Here is an 18626-nt window from a genome sequence, read left to right on the forward strand (position 1 = left end):
ATCTATATGAAATGACAGGTGTTCACTAAACTTATGTTGGTGATTGTTTCATGATGTATGTAAGTCAAATAATTTTGCTGTACACCTTAAACTTTTATTTTATTTTTTTGGCAGTGCCAGGAGGCCTGTGGGATCTTAGCTCCCCCACCAGGAATCAAACTGGGCCCCAGCAGTGAAAGCACCAAGTCCTAGCCACTGGACCACCAGGGAGTTCCCTGAACACCTTAAATTCATACAGAGCTGTATGTCAATTACATCTCAATAACACTGGAAGAAAAAAATAAAATTACCACTTACAATAGCATAAAAAATTAAGTACCTTCAAGTAAATCAAATGACAGATGTACTAAGACTTCTACACTAAAACTTATAAAACATTATTGAGAGAAATCACAGAAAATATAAATAAATGAAGGGATACAACTTATTCATGAACTGAAAAGGCAATATTATAGAGATGTCAGTTCTCAAATTGATCTATAGATTGAATATAATTCCAAATCAAACACCAAACTGCTTCTGAAATTTATGTAGAAATACAATGAGCCAAGAATAGACAAGGCAGTCTTAAAGCAGAATAAAGATGGAAGATTTACCCTACCAAATATTAAGAACTGCTGTTAAGATAGATTAACATTAGTAGGATAGCAAAGAGACCAAGGCAAGAGAGTAGAGACTCTAGAAATAGACCCACTTATTGCCCACTCAGTGCCCAAATACGACAGAGGTGATACTACTCTGCAGAGAGGGAAAAGATGGTCTTTTAAAAAAATATTGTCCTGGGTCAATTAGACGCCAGGTATATGGATAAAAATAAATCTTGATCCTCCTTCCTCAACCATACACAAGAATCAGTTCCAGATGAATTTTTAGATCAAAATGTGTAAAGGTAAAACAATAAAGCTTTCAGAAGAAAACAGAAGATAATATTTTCATGGTTTGGGGGTAAGCGAAGATTTCTCAAGTAATATACAAAACTGCTAATCATAAAAATTTCACAAGTTAAAATATCTTAAAACTAATAACTTGTTCAACAAAAGACACCACGGAGAGACTGGGAGCCGCAGAGTGGGAGAAGGGATTTAATACACACACATACACAAATACATATGTTTATGTATACAACAAGATCTCATATCTGGGAAATAGCCAAGTCCTTATACCTGGGTCTAATGAAGACCTGATATCCAGAAATAAGATAGATTTCTACAAATTAATTTTCAAAAGGCAAATTTTTAAAAATCAAATAGGTAAGTGAATCGGTTTTTGGGTTTTTTTTGCGGTACGCAGGCCTCTCACCGTTGTGGCCTCTCCCGTTGCGGAGCACAGGCTACGGACGCGCAGGCCCAGCGGCCATGGCTCACGGGCCCAGCCGCTCCGCGGCATGTGGGATCTTCCCAGACCGGGGCACGAACCTGTGTCCCCTGCATCGGCAGGCGGACTCTCAACCACTGCGCCACCAGGGAAGCCCCAATAGGTTATTTTTTAAAAGAAGATATCAAGATGGCTAATAAACACAAAACTATATTCAATTTTATTAAAGAAACGTAACGAAAATCACAGTGTGACAAGACTACATCCTCACCTCTGGGGATGGCTTCATGAGCATGTGGACATGCAGTCACACAGGGCTCACTCTTGAAAGGATCTTGCACTTGGCTTAAAGCTTTGCTGTCACTGTCTTGAAATTCTTAATAATTTTAAATAAGGAGCTCCACGTTTCCATTTCTCACTGGTTTCTACAAATTATATAGCCAGTCTTGCCCTCTCTAATGGCTAAAATGGAGACAGACAACAGAAAATGTTGGGGAGAATGTAGAGTAACTAGAAAGCTCATATACTCCTAATAGGTGTATAAAGTGCTTCAACGACTTTGGAAAACAGTTGAGCAATATCTATAAAAGTGAATGCAGACATAAATCACAGCAAGATCCTTTTTGACCCACCTCCTAGAGAAATGGAAATAAAAACAAAAATAAACAAATGGGACCTAATGAAACTTCAAAGCTTTTGCACAGCAAAGGAAACCATAAACAAGACCAAAAGACAACTCTCAGAATGGGAAAAAATATTTGCAAATGAAGCAACTGACAAAGGATTAATCACCAAAATTCACAAGCAGCTCATGCAGCTCAATAACAATAAAACAAACAACCCAATCCAAAAATGGGCAGAAGACCTAAATAGACATTTCTCCAAAGAAGATATACAGACTGCCAACAAACACATGAAAGAATGCTCAACATCACTAATCATTAGAGAAATGCAACTCAAAACTACGATGAGATATCATCTCACACCAGTCAGAATGGCCATCATCAAAAAATCTAGAAACAATAAATGCTGGAGAGGGTGTGGAGAAAAGGAACCCTCTTGCACTCTTGGTGGGAACGTAAATTGATACAGCCACTATGGAGAACAGTATGGAGGTTCCTTAAAAAACTACAAATAGAACTACCATACGACCCAGCAATCCCACTACTGGGCATATACTCTGAGAAAACCATAATTCAAAAAGAGTCATGTACCAAAATGTTCATTGCAGCTCTATTTACAATACCCAGGACATGGAAGCAACCTAAGTGTCCATCGACAGATGAATGGATAAAGAAGATGTGGCACATATATACAATGGAATATTACTCAGCCATAAAAGGAAACGAAATTGAGTTATACTTTGTAGTGAGGTGGATGGACCTAGTGTCTGTCATACAGAGTGAAGTAAGTCAGAAAGAGAAAAACAAATACCGTATGCTAACACATATATATGGAATCTAAGAGAAAAAAAAAAGAGGTCATGAAGAACCTAGGGATAAGATGGAAATAAAGACACAGACCTGCTAGAGCATGGACTTGAGGATATGGGGAGGGGGAAGGGTAAGCTGTGACAAAGTGAGGGAGTGGCATGGACATATATACACTACCAAACGTAGAATAGATAGCTAGTGGGAAGCAGCCGCATAGCACAGGGAGATCAGCTAAGTGGTTTGTGACCACCTAGAGGGGTGGGATAGGGAGGGTGGGAGGGAGGGAGACGCAAGAGGGAAGAGATATGGGAACACATGTATATGTATAACTGATTCACTTTGTTATAAAGCAGAAACTAACACACCATTGTAAAGCAATTATACTCCAATAAAGATGTTAAAATTTTTTTTTAAATTTTAAAAAAATGAACACAGGTATAATATATAACCCAGCACTTCCATTCCTAGATATGTACCCCCCAAAATGTTTGTTTATGTTCAACAAAAGATATATCCAAGAATAGTCATAGTGACACTATATGCATCATAGACCCAAACTGGAAACAATCCAAGTGTCAATCAAGAGTAAAATGGATAAACACATTTTGGTATATGCATATAGATTAGCACACATCTTTGAGACAACACAACAATATGAGTAAATCTCACAATTAAAATTCGAATGAAAGAAGCCAACACACACAAGAAGTACATAGGTTATGATTCCAAATATAAGAAGTTCAAAAACGTGCAAAAATAAATCAATTGTTTTTAAAAGTCAAAATACTCTTGAAGTCATGGTAGAAATAGAAAGAAAGCTTAAGGAGGATTTTGTGAGTGCTGGCAATGTTGTTTCTTGATCTGGGTACTGATTACAACGAGACTGTTCACTTTGTGAAACTTCATTGATTTGCACACTTTTTAGTATATATGAATGTTATAATGCAACAAAGGTTTTTTTGTTTTTTTGTTTTTCTTAAGCCAAGCACTTGCAAATCAAAAGTTTTTGTTCTCATAAGCATGTTCTCTATAAAAATCCTAGTTTGGAAGGCAAAAGCTGAACGTTGAATTTCCTAGCTCTTTGATCTTGGATAACTTATTAAAACTTTGTGTACCTCAGTTCCCTCATCAGTAAAATGGAGATAATAGTGCTCTTCTCATAAGGTTACTGGGGAGATTAAATGAGATAGTAGGTATAAAGTGGTCAGAATAATGCCAGGCCGTGAAGAAAGACTCAGTAAATATAAGTTGTTGCCCTTTCTGCCATTTTTGGCCAATCCTCTTCAGACAGTGGATGACTTTTGCTTGAGCAAGTAGAAATAAGATATCACAGTATATTTTAAAATATCATCTTGCTACATCCATAGAATTTGAGACTTGATTTTTAGAGTCCTCTTACCCCTCGTGCTTTGGATTTATTAATATTCAAATGGGGAAGAAAATAGAAGATAGGATGCTTGTGCCTTGAGGGAAGTTCCTCCAGTCAGTAAAGTCCTAGCCAATTGAATCCCAATTGCTTTCGAGCGGTTTCTTCAGAAGGATGGCATTAAGTAGGTGATTCAGAGAGAAGAAACTCTCTTGTCTTGGTGTAAATGCATCAGTGATGCAGTATTTCTGCTGGGGTATTTCTGCCCCTGGGATCTAATCCTTTGTTTGCTCTGCCTTTTGGGAATATTAATGTCTTAAAAGCTAGCTCTGTTCTTCTGTTCTCTTGGACATTTGCCAAGCTAATCTCCCAACATTGAAGGGTGTTATGGAAGTTAAACTGCATGAAAAGGAATAATAATTTTGCTCTACCTATAAGGTTTAGGGTCAATACTGCCTTTATAAATTTGTGTGTTTTTCTTGGCAGCTGCCGAATAGTTTTCCTAGCCACCATGACTTTATCCCCACGTTACCACATCATTGAGCTATTTATTCAGTTTAGTTAAGTTGGCTGAGGAACTGTGCCAAAAATTGCTATTAGGAAGCTAATCTTTTTTACCCCAAAGCAGCTAAAGTATTCTCAAAGTGATTTTCTCTGAATTTTTTTTAATTAAAAAAAAATTTTCTTTTTTCCTTCTCCTATGAAGCAAGACAAGGAAACAAATTCCAAAGAGGTTACATCACTCAGTTATAGTTGATGAGGGGGACAGAACTGAATCCACTGTAGCTCTCTCCATCTCTCAGACTTTAAGACCTGAATTTAAGTTAAAAAAAAATAATGAGGTAAATGAAGAGTTGAGATTGGGAGGTCTATCTCAGCTGCAAAGCATACAGGAGTAAATGTTATTTTCTGATGCTGCCATATGTCATATACAGGCGAGGGAGCACAGGGTCCCTTTGCATTACCCTAGATGCAGCCTGGATGAACGAAGGAGACCATCACTGCCTGACACTGGAAAAATTACCCCTAAGGTGCTTTTAAAATTTTTAAATTTTTTTAATTGACGTAGAGTTGATTTACAATTTATACTAGTTTCAGGTATACAACATAGTGATTCAGTATTTGTGCAAATTATACTCCATTATAGGTTATTACAAGATAATGGCTATAATTCCCTGTGCTTTATAGTATATCCTTGTTGCTTACCTATTTGATACATAGGAGTATGTATCTGTTAATCCCATACCCCTAATTTGTTCCTCTCGCCCTTACCTCTTCCATTTGGTAATCACGAGTTTGTTTTCCATATCCGTGAGTCTGTTTCTGCTTTGTGTATACATTCATTTGGTGGTGGTGTTTTTTTTTTTATTTTTCAGATTCCACATAAAAGTGATATCATAGATATTTGTCTTCCTCTGTCTAAGTGATTTCACTAAGCATGATGATACTAAGCAGGTTCATCCATATTGCTGCAAGTGGCAGAATTTCATTCTTTTTTATAGCTGAGTAATATTCTATGACATATATGTCATATATATCTTCATATATATCATATATCTTCATGATTAAGAAGATATGTACATATATATGTACATCTTAATCATATTGTCTGTTGATGAGCATGTGGGTTGCTTCCATGTCTTGTCTACTTGGCTATTATAAATAGTGCTGCTCTGAACAGCAGGGCTAATGCATCTTTTTGAATTAGTGTTTTTGTTTTTTCCATATATATATCCAAGAGTGGAATTTCTGGATCATATGGTAGTTCTATTATTAGTTTTTTAAGGAACCTCCATACTGTTTTTCATAATAGCTGAACCAATTTACATTCCCACCAAGAGTGCACAAGGGTACATGTTTCTCCACATCCTCTCCAACATTTGTTATTTGTAGACTTTTTCTTTTTTAAACATCTTTATTGGAGTATAATGGTTTTACAATGTTGTGTTAGTTTCTGCTGTATAACAAAGTGACTCAGCTATATGTATACATACATTCCCATATCCCCTCCCTCTTGCGTCTCCCTCCCACCCTCCCTATCCCACCCCTCTAGGTGGTCACAAAGCACCGAGCTGATCTCCCGGTGCTATGCGGCTGCTTCCCACTAGCTATCTATTTTACATTTGGCAGTGTATATATGTCCATGCCACTCTCTCACTTAGTCCCAGCTTACCCTTCCCGCTCCCTGTGTCCTCAAGTCCATTCTCTACTTCTGTGTCTTTATTCCTGTCCTGCCCCTGGTTCATCAGAACCACATTTTTTTTTTTAGATTCCATATATATGTGTTAGCATACGGTATTTGTTTTTCTCTCTCTGACTTAATTCGCTCTCTCTCTAGATCCATCCACCTCACTACAAATAGCTCAGTTTCATTTCTTTTTGTGGCTAATATTCCATTGTATATATGTGCCACATCTTCTTTATCCATTCATCTGTCGATGGACACTTAGGTTGCTTCCATGTCCTGGCTATTGTAAATAGTGCTGCAGTGAACATAGTGGTACATGACTCTTTCTTTTTTTTTTGCGGTACACGGGCCTCTCACTGTTGTGGACTCTCCCATTGTGGAGCACAGGCTCCGGACGTGCAGGCTCAGCGGCTATGGCTCACGGGCCTAGCCGCTCCGTGGCATGTGGGATCTTCCCGGACTGGGGCACGAACCTGTGTCCCCTGCATCGGCAGGCGGACTCTCAACCACTGCGCCACCAAGGAAGCCCTGTCTCTTTTTTAATTATTGTTTCCTCAGGGTATTTGCCCAGTAATGGGATTGCTGAGTCATATGGTAATTCTATTTTTAGTTTTGTAAGGAACCTCCATACTGTTCTCCATAGTGGCTGTATCAATTTACATTCCCACCAACAGTGCAAGAGGGTTCCCTTTTCTCCACACCCTCTCCAGCATTTATTGTTTGCAGATTTTTTGATGATGTCCATTCTGACAGGTATGAGGTGATACCTCATTGTAGTTTTGATTTGCATTTCTCTAATGATTAATGATGTTGAGCATCCTTTCATGTGTTTATTGGCAATCTGTATATCTTCTTTGGAGAAATGTCTATTTATGTCTTCTGCACATTTTTGGATTGGGTTGTTTGTGTTTTTGATATTGAGCTGCATGAGCTGCTTGTATATTTTGGAGGTTACTCCTTTGTCAGTTGCTTCATTTGCAGATATTTTCTCCCATTCTGAGTGTTGTATTTTCGTCTTGTTTATGGTTTCCTTCGCTGTACAAAAGGTTTTAAGTTTCATTAGGTCCCATTTGTTTATTTTTGTCATTTCCACAATGTTGATTCTTCCAATCCATCTCCATCTGTTTGTATCATCTTTAATTTCTTTCATCAGTGTCTTATAATTTTCTGCATACAGGTTTTTTGGCTCCTTAGGTAGGTTTATTCCTAGACATTTTATTCTTTTGTTGCAATGGTAAATGGGAGTGTTTCCTTAATTTCTCTTTCAGACTTTTCATCATTAGTGTATAGGAATGCAAGAGATTTCTGTGCATTAATTTTGTGTCCTTCTACTTTACCAGATTCATTGATTAGCTCTTGTAGTTTTCTGGTAGCATCTTTAGGATTCTCTATGTATAATATCATGTCATCTGCAAACAGTGACAACTTTACTTCTTCTTTTTCTATTTGGATTCCTTTTATTTCTTTTTCTTCTCTGATTGCTGTGGCTAAAACTTCCAAAACTATGTTGAATAATAGTAGTGAGAGTGGGCAACCTTGTCTTGTTCCTGATCTTAGAGAAAATGGTTTCAGTTTTTCACCATTGAGAATGATGTTGGCTGTCGGTTTGTCATATATAGCCTTTATTATGTTGAGGTAGGTTCCCTCTGTGCCTACCTTCTGGAGAGTTTTTATAATAAATGGGTGTTGAATTTTGTTGACAGCTTTTTCTGCGTCTATTGAGATGATCAGATGGTTTTTCTCCTTCAATTTGTTAATATGCTGTATCACATTGATTAATTTGCATATATTGAAGAATCCTTACATTCCTGGGATAAACCCCAGTTGATCATGGTGTATGATCCTTTTAATGTGCTGTTGGATTCTGTTTGCTAGTATTTTGTTGAGGATTTTTGCATCTATGGTCATTAGTGATATTGGCCTGTAGTTTTTCGTGTGACATCTTTGTCTGGTTTTTAAACTTTTTGATGATAGCCAGTCTGACAGGTGTGAGGTGATATCTCATTGTTTTGATTTGCATTTCTCTAATAATTAGCAATGTGAAGCATCTTTTCATGTGCCTGTTGGCCATCTGTATATCTTCTTTAGAAAAATGTCTAATCAGGTCTTCTGCCCATTTTTTGATTGGGTTGTATGTTTTTTTGTTATTGAGTTGTATGAGCTCTTTGTATATTTTGGATGTTAACCCCTTATCTGTCACATCATTTGCAGATATTTTCTCCCATTCTGTAGGCTGTCTTTTCATATTGTCAGTGGTTTCCTCTGCTATGCAAAAGCTTTTAATTAGGTCCTATTGTTTATTTTTGCTTTAATTTCATTTGCCTTCAGAGACTGATCCAAAAAATATTACTACAATTTATGTCAGAGAGCATTCTGCCTATGTTCTCTTCTAGGAGTTTTAAGGATTCAGGTCTTACATTTAAGTCTTTAATCCATTTTGAGTTTATTGTTATACATGGTGTGAGGAAAAGTCCTAACCCCATTTTTTTACACATAGGTATCCAGTTGTCCCAGCACCACTTATTGAAGAGACTGTCTTTTCTCCATTGTATATTCTTGCCTTCTTTGTCATAGATTAATTGACCATAGGTGTGTGGGCTTATTTCTGGGCTCTCTATTGTGTTCTATTGATCTATGTGTCTGTTTTTGTGCCAGTACCATGCTCTTTTGATGACTGTAGCTTTGTAGTATAGTCTGAAGTCTGGGAGGGTTATATTTCCAGCTTTGTTCTTTTTTCTCAAGATTGCTTTGGCAATTCAGAGTCTTTTGTGGTTCCACATAAATTTTAGGATAATTTGTCCTGAGGTGCTTTAAGCACCAACACCAAGTCCTTTAATTTTTATCCTTCTTCGAAAGCTAAAGCAGGTTAATAAAGACTGTTGAGCTTCAGAGATCAGCTGGAGTTGTGTGGGGGTCCTTGGGCCTGCTAATGAGAAGCTGTTCTTAATTTGGATGATTAGATGAGCATGCCCAAGGGGCTCTGAGATGCTGGAGTCAATAGCTTCAAGTGTTGTGCAGGGAAAGTTTTCACACCAGCATGGAGCATAGATGTTATGCCAGTTATGGTGACTCAATTTCTCTACATCATGGTACCTGCTTTTCTTCCCTTCTAAGAGGAGACTTTCCTTTTCTGTAACTTTATTCATCCCCAATTCTTTCTGTATTAAAAAATTAGTCCAAGAGGTTCTCTTGATATTTGTTTCCATTCCAAATCAACACACATTTCTTTTCAAGTCTGGAGTATATAGATTCTCCTAAAACTGAGGGGGAAATGAAGCTAATCTTTGGAACCACCACTAATCTCTATCCATGGATGAGTTAGAGTGAAGAATGTTGTCCCCATTTTGTCTACCAGACATTATTCCAAGCAATGGGGGAGAATTGCTAAACTAAATTCTCATAGGGAGCAAATATATGTTCTACAGCATGGGCTCTAAGGCCGATAGACCTGGATTTATTACAAAATGTGTAAGCTTCAGCAAGCAACTGAACATCTTTTAGCCTCAGTTTCCTCATCTGCAAAATGGATATCATAATAACAGCAACAAAATAATAATACTTGCTTCCAAGGTTATTGTGATAAATGAGATCATGGATATAAGCCAGTGAGTGAATGCTGCCACTTTGTAAGCATCAGTTTAGCATAGCTATTACAGTGTAATCATTCATTCTTCCTGAGGTGGTTGGGTGGGAAAGGAGCAGAAGTATCTCCATTTTACAGGGGTGGAGTGCCCTGTGTTAGAGGAACATGATTTCTGTCGACCAGCCAATTTAGCCCCAGATCAGGAGTGAGAGCTCACGTCTCCAGGTTCTTTATCCTTTTTTCTTTGATGTGGAGCCAAAACTTGACTGGGGCTTTATCCTCCTGCTAATGAAAGCCCCCACCCAAGGCCCCGAGGGCCCAACTCAGCTGCTTTTCAGCTCTGAAACCAGCTCACTTTTCCCATTTCCATTTTCTAAATACTCATGGAGCCAATTTCTGTTGTTATTTTTGCAGGGAATTGGCAAGATCCAATTTTAAGTTGGGACTGTTTAAGTCCTGCTGTGATGAAAAGAACACTGACGTATGGACTCAGGGGCCTGGGCTTCCTTCTGAGAGGCAGCACAACAGAGCGTCTGGAAGCTTGGATTTGACCTCGTGCCACATGTCCCGTTTTTCCCAGGACGTCTTAGTTTATGGATGTAGCCCCAGACTAATTCTTATTAGCACCCCTTTTTATTCTTAAAACTGTCCCAATTGGGGCTTTAAAATATGTGGTCACCCTAACTCTAGAGTCAGAATGTCTAGACTCAAATCCTAGACCCACTACATACTATTTTCATGGCAAGTCACTCCATCGTGCCTCACTTTCCTCTGCTGTAAAATGGAGAAGATGACAATAATAGGACCTACCCTTGGGACTGAGAAATTTCAATGCGTTAAACCTATAAAATACTCAGAATAGGGCCTGTCACATATTACATACTATGTCAAGGTAAGCAACTATTAATCTCTTACCAGCAAAACCAGTGGACACCACAGCCCTATTTAAAAATGTGTTAAATGAGAATTATGACATCTGTCCTCCTTATTTTACAAGGTTCTTCTGGTGATCAGAGGAAATATTGTAGTTAATACATATGAGGCAATTTATGATATAAGGCATTATCATTATTCTGGGAGTATGACTAATACAAGAATCAATGGGGTATGGAAGAAAAAGCACCAAACAGGTTATCAGGAGCTGTAGCTCCCTTTTCCTTTCATTTTTTTCAAATTACTCTTTAAATTTTTAAATGGCTGGACATTTAAAAATTCATTTATCTCCATATCTCACTCCCATTCTTCTCTCATTCCCTAGACAATCATGCCAATGTTTTAATCTTTTTATAGGTACATACTATTGCAAAATAGATAGTTGTAGTTTTGTGTTAATTGGTTATATATATGATTTTATTTCTTAATATTTTCACTAAACACTGTTCTTGAGGTTCATCCACGTTTTCATGCGAACATGTAATCTTTTGTATATTGTGATTTCTTAATACCCTACGGTGTGTGCCATGTTTTATCAGTGACGGACACTAAGGCTGCCCACAACTACCTGCTATCATGAATAATACTCCAACGAACAATTATTTTATGTGTCCTGTATTGGTTAGTTTGCTGCTATAATAAACAAGACAAAGAGGACACCTCAGTGGCTTACAGCCACAAAGTTTCCTTTCTTGTTCACGCCACATGTTGTAGCTGGTGGCAACAGGCTCCCCCCTGTGCTGTGTGTCTTCATTCCAGGATCCAGGCTGAAGGAACAGCCCTTATTTGGAACAAGCCCTACTGCTGGCAGAAGAAAAAGAGCAAGAGGGCTGGAGAGAACATGCAATAGCATTTGGAGCTTCTGTTCCAGTTGGCATACATCACTTCCACTCCTGTTTCATTGGCCAAAGCAAGTCACGTGGTTAAGACTGACACTGGGGCAGAGAAGACAGTCTCCTACAGTCAGGCACTGAAAATCACATGGAGGTGTGTAGTCCTTTCCTTGGGAAAGGGGAGCAAATAATTGAGGACAATAATACAATCTATCCCTTTTAGAGCTTGGCAAGAATTTCTTTGGGATTTATGCCTAGGAGTGGGATTGCTAGGCCATTGGGGGTGCATACAATTTCACTAAATAACCCAGATTAAATAACCTAGATCCAGTCTCATCAGTGTAGATTCGTGAGTCTGGGTTTCTTTATCCCTAAACCCAACCAACACTTGCATTATACAGCTTTCTAATTTTTCGATCTAATAGGTTTAAAGCTGCCTTATTGCTTTAATTTTTATTTTATTGACTATTAATGATATTGAGCATTTCTTCATTTATCTATTAACTTTTAAGATTTCTTCTTCTGTAATTATCCATAAGGCACTCTTTTCCCATTTTCCCACAAGGATTGTTCTCTTCTGGTTGAGTAGGAAGATATCACATATGCTACACAGGCATACCTTGTTGTATTATTCTTCATTTTATTGCACTTTGTAGATATTGGTTTTTTTATTACAAATTGAAAGTTTGTGGCAACTCTGTGGTGTTGTCAGATGATGGTTAGTATTTTTTAGCAATAAAGTATTTTTTAATTAAGGTACATATTGTTTTTTTAGACATAATGCTACTGCACACTTACTACACTACAGTACAGTATAAACAAAATTTTACATGCTCTGAGAAAAGCAAAAAATTCATGTGATTTGCTTTATTGGGATATTCACTTTATTGCAGGGATCTGGAACCAAACCCGCAATATCTCTGAGCCATATATAAATACCATTTCAACTTTAGATATCAGAAAATTTTTATCTATCTTTCCTGTCATTTGTTGAGTAACTTTGTCCATAATGTCCTTTGCTGAAAAGAAATCCTTATATTGCTCATGAAATCTTTTCCTACCCCTAGATCACAAAGATGTTTCACTTTTTTTTCCTAACATTTGATATTTTATCTTTCACATTTAGCTGTTTTATTCATCTGGAACCTCCTTAGGTAGGGATCCTGTTTTATTTTTCTCCAAATAGTGAAGCAGTTTCCTGTACTCCATCTACTAAGCAATCTGGCCTTTCCCTCACAGAACTGCGATGCCCTCCTTTACCATATGTTAGGCTCCATATACACATGGGTCTGACTCTCACCTCTCTGGATGTTTCATAGGTCTGTTTGTCTGTTCTTGCAACAATACCAAACTATTTTTTAACTACCGTAACCTTTTGATCATCTCAATGACTGGTAAGGCAATTTTCTCCTCTTCTGCTTTTCTAAAGTTGACTTAGATGGATCTCTTTTCCTCCAAAGACATTTTAAAAACCATTTTCCAATGTCCTCAAAAAGCCCAACTGGTATCTGATCACATTTAATGCATGGATTATTCTGGGAATAATTGTTACCATTATAATCTGAAAATGCCCATTCAAGAGCATAGAATATCTCTAACTGCTGCTTATTCAGATCAGGTTTTATGTTTTTCATTAGGATTTAAATTTTTTTTCCATAGAAGTCATATATATTCTAGGTTAATTTATAGATACCCTATAATGTTTGTTGCTTTGGGTCAGGTAACTTAATTTGGATGAGACTTCGGTTCTAGATTTTGCTCTGTCACTGATTATGCTATATGAATTTAGGCAATCCATTCACTGCTTCCTGGTGCCACTTTTCTTATTCATTAAAAGATCGAGTTGAGGGCTTCCCTGGTGGCGCAGTGGTTGAGTGTCCGCCTGCCGATGCAGGGGACACGGGTTTGTGCCCCGGTCCGGGAAGATCCCGCATGCCGCGGAGCGGCTGGGTCCATGAGCCATGGCCGCTGAGCCTGCGCGTCTGGAGCCTGTGCTCCACAGCAGGAGAGGCCACAACAGTGAGAGGCCCGCGTACCCAAAAAAAAAAAAAAAAAAAAAAAAATCGAATTGAAACTGACGGTTCTTATGGTACCACAGATAATAATAGCAATGACAAACCCAGATTAAAATCTCAAAATGTGTCAGCCCCTGCAGAGGGAGGTGACTACATGTACAGTGCTTAGCAGGCCTGGTACATAGTAGGCGCTCAGTACACGTTAGCACATACTGTTATCATGCCTACTTAAAATTGAGGAAGCAGACACTCAGAGAGGTGAAGTAACTTCCTTAGGCTCACCCAGCTAGTAGATGTCTGGTTTTGAATGTAAGATGCGCTAAAATCTGCAGGTGAAACTCCTTGGAAGCAATGATAAGTCCTATCTCAGCCCTACAGCCTCCAAGGATTTGCATTACCAGCTCAGAAATGCCTGTCAATGGGCTATTTATCTTGCCAGCTCCTGAACGCGGAGCTGGTGCCAGGCTCCTGAATGCCAGAGGCCATGAACAATGTCCAGGGCTTCAATGTGCGCACAGCTGCTAGAGTTACCGTCAGGTCTGGCCGCATGTGTTTGCTCTTGTAGAACATCACTTTTCCTAGAAGTCCAATGTGTTCCTGGATGCCACTGGCTGATAGTGGAGTCGGATAACAGCCCGGGAAGACAGCTGACATTCGCAGGACAGGAAGTGGGTGCCATCCAGCCAGCTGGGTGAGAATCAATGTCTCTCTCAGACTGCACCTGGAGATTAAGGTGGGGACGATGGAAATCTCCAGAAAAGTTATGCTTTTCTCCCCAGCAGCCAGGGCAGGTCGTCTTGAAGCCCATGAAGGCCCAGCCTGTAGCCAGATAGGAGAAGAGAATGTGGTGAGAGCCTCCTGATGGGTTTTCCTGCTTCCAGGTTGTAGTCCGTTTGTCAAGACCCTTCCAACTACAAATGATAGGAACCCAACTCAAACCAGCTTAATAAAAACTAGCTTAAACTGGCTTGAGTAAAAACAGAAATGTTATTAGCTGAAGTAAACTCTGGATGGATATAATTAAGTTGGATCCAGGATGTTAGAATTATTTCATCAGCCCCTCTCTCCCCATTTCCCCCTTAGCTTCTCCCCACTCCCTCCACCCCCTACCCGCCCCCATTCTCTCTGAAGGAGGAAAATATGGCTACCGGCAGCCCCAGGTTTATGTCTTCCTTAGGATGGAGTCCCTCATTCAACATCCATATCAATTCCTGTAAGGACTCTGGATCTGTTTGGGTCAGGGGACCACGTGCAGAAAACGGAAGGTTAGCCTACATAACTGGCAGACCCGTAGAATATGAAAAGAACATTTCCGCAAAGGAAGTCATGCGGGCCAAAGGAAAAAAGAAGTGATAGACTGCCCTTCTTACACGATTCTTCCCAGAGCTGATTCCATGACCTGATGTGTCTTCTCCTGCCAGCCCCACCCTCCTGCCATCCATCCTGTGCTCTAGACACTGGATCATGTACTACTCAAATCATGTAATACTCTTTTCTTCATATCTCTGGGCCTCTGTGCTTGCTGTTCCTCTTTCTGAATGCCTTTCTGTTACAGTGCGGTCAGCTCCCTCCTAGAGCTTTCTCTGACCCTCCTAGACAAATTAAGTACCTTCCTACAGCAATAGGTACCTAGTTATCATTTTTTATAGTAGTCAGAATTTGGGGGGAAGGTCTGTTTGCTTCCAGGTTAGACCTGAGGTTACTGAAAGCAGGAATTAATCCTTGTCCTGCTGATCTTTGTATGAGTAAAGGTGGCTCTGTAGTAGATACTGCTGTTCGTTCACCCAAAATCCACACCCTCCTTTCTTGCTACTAAGCCCTGACTTGGAGCACTTTGTATCCAGCTAAATGCTGACTTTCTCAGCTTTCCTTGCAGCCAGTGATGGGCATACGACACAGTTTCTGGCCCATGAGATCTGCTAGAGAACATCTTCTAGGCTGCGAGGAAATCTCTGAAGTAGCTTTTGGTTCCTTGTTAAAAGGGATCAGACGAGGTTGGCGCCACCTTTTCCTCCTTTCTTCCTGCTTCCTTCACTTGATATTTGGACTTGTAGCAGCCACGTTGCAAACAAGAGGAAAAGGTCAAGAGAATCACCTTGACAGTCTTGATATGACTGAAATTCTGAACCAATGCCGGCAACCACCGTCCTCTGGATGTTGGGTCAAGCCTATTTTCCCCCATCTCTGTGGTTTCGCCTCCACATGGAAGACCTCAGATTGCGTAATACTCTCAGTTTTGTGAAAATCATTGTGGAATAGAAAATTAGGGTGGCAATACCCAAGCCGATTCCAAAGTTTGAGGAGTTGTGTAGTGCCTAAAAGGCACATACATCCCATTAGTAAGTAATTATGGTTGTTTAAGAATTAAACATTTTTTTTCTTTCAATGTATGTGCATTATTCTTTCTAACAGCTACTAAGTTGTTAGCAGACAAATGCTTATTAGGTTGTACGGACCTAATCAATATTATAACTGCAAATTCTCTCTTTTGGCTTCAGACACTGTGAAGTTTACTGAGACTCTAAGGGTACCTTTACTGGGAAAGTTTGGGAACCTCTTGTTTGAGAAATAAATGATTAAAAAGGTAGGCTTACTTGTGCAGAGTGGAATGAGAAGGTCATTTGAAGAAGGGTAGAGGAATTCTCTTTTATTCTTCCTCTTAAAAAGGAGAGTCCTCCTCTTTACAAAGGAATCCTGGAAGATTTTCCTTTTTATAAATGCCAGATCACAACCGTCACATTACTTGCCGGTGTGTTTATGTGACCACGAACTTATGCTGAAGTTTCTGTGTTTAAAAAGTTTTCAAGCTTCATTGGTGCCTCCCTTTTCCCATTCTCACAGTTCTCTGAGAAGTACACCTCCTCCATGAAGTCTCCCATGACTAAGAGGAAGTCTCATCCTTTTGTATCTTCCTCCTTATTTTCTCAAGCTCGGGAACAAGAGCTCTGTGCCTGGGGAGGAGCGATAGCCGGTGAGCTCAGGTTGTACTGGTGACCTCCACTCTTACAATGCTTGTGTGCTTCTCCATCTCTCTAGCATAGATATCTTTATTTCAGACTGTGAACTCTTCGGTGAGTACTTGAACCAGCAGAAAGCCAAGCTCATTTTTTAAAATTCAACAGCTATTCATTAGGGACCTACCAGGTGTCAAGCACATCCTTTCTGAAGTCTAGTTTGCCAAGGATAGTCCTTGCCTTCCTCTTGGCAGCCGGGACTGTCCCATAGGCTGTTCACGCTATGCTCTGCACCACTCCGGAGACATGAGTCACACAGACAGTGAAGGCGATGGTATGTCCTGGGTGTTGTGCATCATGGCAGCCCTGCTGGCAGCTCTTGCGGTTCAATTTCTAGTGAATAAGAGATAATTAAAAACTATTGAATATAACGATTTAAAACTTAGGCTTTGGTTTCAAATGCAGCTCAGTCATTTACCTGCAACGTCATTCAGCGCTTTGAGCTTCTTTATCCTCACTTGGAAAACAGGAATCTTGGCGCCTCTGAGGATCATTGGGAGGATTAAATAAAGTAACGTATATGTAACAAGCTTTCACAACATACTTGGCCCCCAGAAAGGACTTGATAAATGTTAGCAATTATGATCCTCATTATTGACATATACTTGACAAAATTAATATGCTGGGCGTCTTTTGGGGGCATGAGTAACTCAAGATAGTAGTATAATCTTCTCCCTTGTTAGGATGAGTCTGTCTGTTCACTGCTGTATCCCCAGCCTAGTCCAGGGCCAAGCACGTTGTATGTGGTTGATAAATGTTTGTTGAGTGAATTTATTAAATCTTATATTTTCATAGTTCTTTACACATTTTATCACACCTGAACTTTAATTCAATTCTAGAGATAATTGTGACAGAAGGAAAATAAGAAGAGCCTAATGCTGATGGAGATATTGCCAGACTTTTGACACTGTGTTTTATGAGCATGATTTCACTTAACACTCAACACAGCCTTTGAGCCCCATATTACAGGTAAGGAGACTGAGGCTCCAAGAGGCTGTTACTTGCACAAGGTCACCCAGCTAGCAAGTGGCTGAACTAGCTAGTGATGGAATAGGCATAGTGTTCACCACTCAGTAAATACTCATTCAATACCAACTGTGTGGCAGCCAGAGCTAAGAACTGGGATTCAGAGATTCAGAGGGCAGGGACCAAAGACACCTCCTTAGGGAGCACGTGAACAGTGCATTTTTCTTGACCAAGGTATTTTGCTGTAGCTTTATACGGGAACATTTTCTGCTCAAGCCTAAAAATGAAAAAGAAAAAAAAAAAAGAAGCAGCAGCTCATGTTCTTTGCACAACATCTGGGGGTCCATGTGTAAAGCTAGCATTAGGATTATACAGTGGAGGAAAACTCAAACAAGTGAAGCATTTAGCCAAGACCACTCTGTGTGTTATGACTAAGGCCAGGGGCCCTGACCCTAGGTGCAGAGGTATAGAGAGGTGAGTAAGAGCACAGGCACTAGAACCAGGCTGGCTGTGTTTGAGTCCTGCCTCCACTTATAAACCTGAGTGAATCATTAAATCAGCTTGGGATTTAGTTTCCGCATATGTAAGGTGGGATAATAAAGGTAAGTAATTCACAATATGGATGAATCTCACAAGCATTATGATAAGTAAAAGAAGCCAGAACAAAAAGCTACATATTGTATGCTTCCTTTTATATGACATTTTGGAAAAGGACATAAAACAGATGAGTGGGGCTTCCCTGGTGGCGCAGTGGTTGAGAGTCTGCCTGCCGATGCAGGGGACACGGGTTCATGCCCCGGTCCGGGAAGATCCCACTTGCCGCGGAGCGGCTGGGCCCGTGAGCCATGGCCGCTGAGCCTGCGCGTCCGGAGCCTGTGCTCCGCAACAGGAGAGGCCACAACAGTGGGAGGCCCGCGAACCGCAAAAAAAAAAACAACAAAAAATAAAACAAACACATGAGTGGATGCCTTGGGGGAGGGG

General features: G+C 39.7%; 1 long non-coding RNA gene across 1 annotated transcript in view; it reads left to right on the plus strand.

Annotated features, from left to right (window-relative positions):
* Window positions 1-18626, plus strand: part of LOC149748704 (uncharacterized) — a 49811-nt gene that overhangs the window by 18842 nt on the left and 12343 nt on the right. The window contains exon 4 of the long non-coding RNA XR_016393800.1: window positions 115-18626. This exon is cut by the window's right edge and continues 12343 nt beyond it. This is a non-coding gene — a long non-coding RNA (uncharacterized LOC149748704). The remainder of the gene's footprint in view (window positions 1-114) is intronic.

This window comes from Delphinapterus leucas, chromosome 7 (assembly GCF_059928025.1).
Source record: "Delphinapterus leucas isolate spDelLeu-1000000601 "Yukka" chromosome 7, BTC_Dleu_Yukka2, whole genome shotgun sequence".
Taxonomy (NCBI): Eukaryota; Metazoa; Chordata; class Mammalia; order Artiodactyla; family Monodontidae; genus Delphinapterus; species Delphinapterus leucas.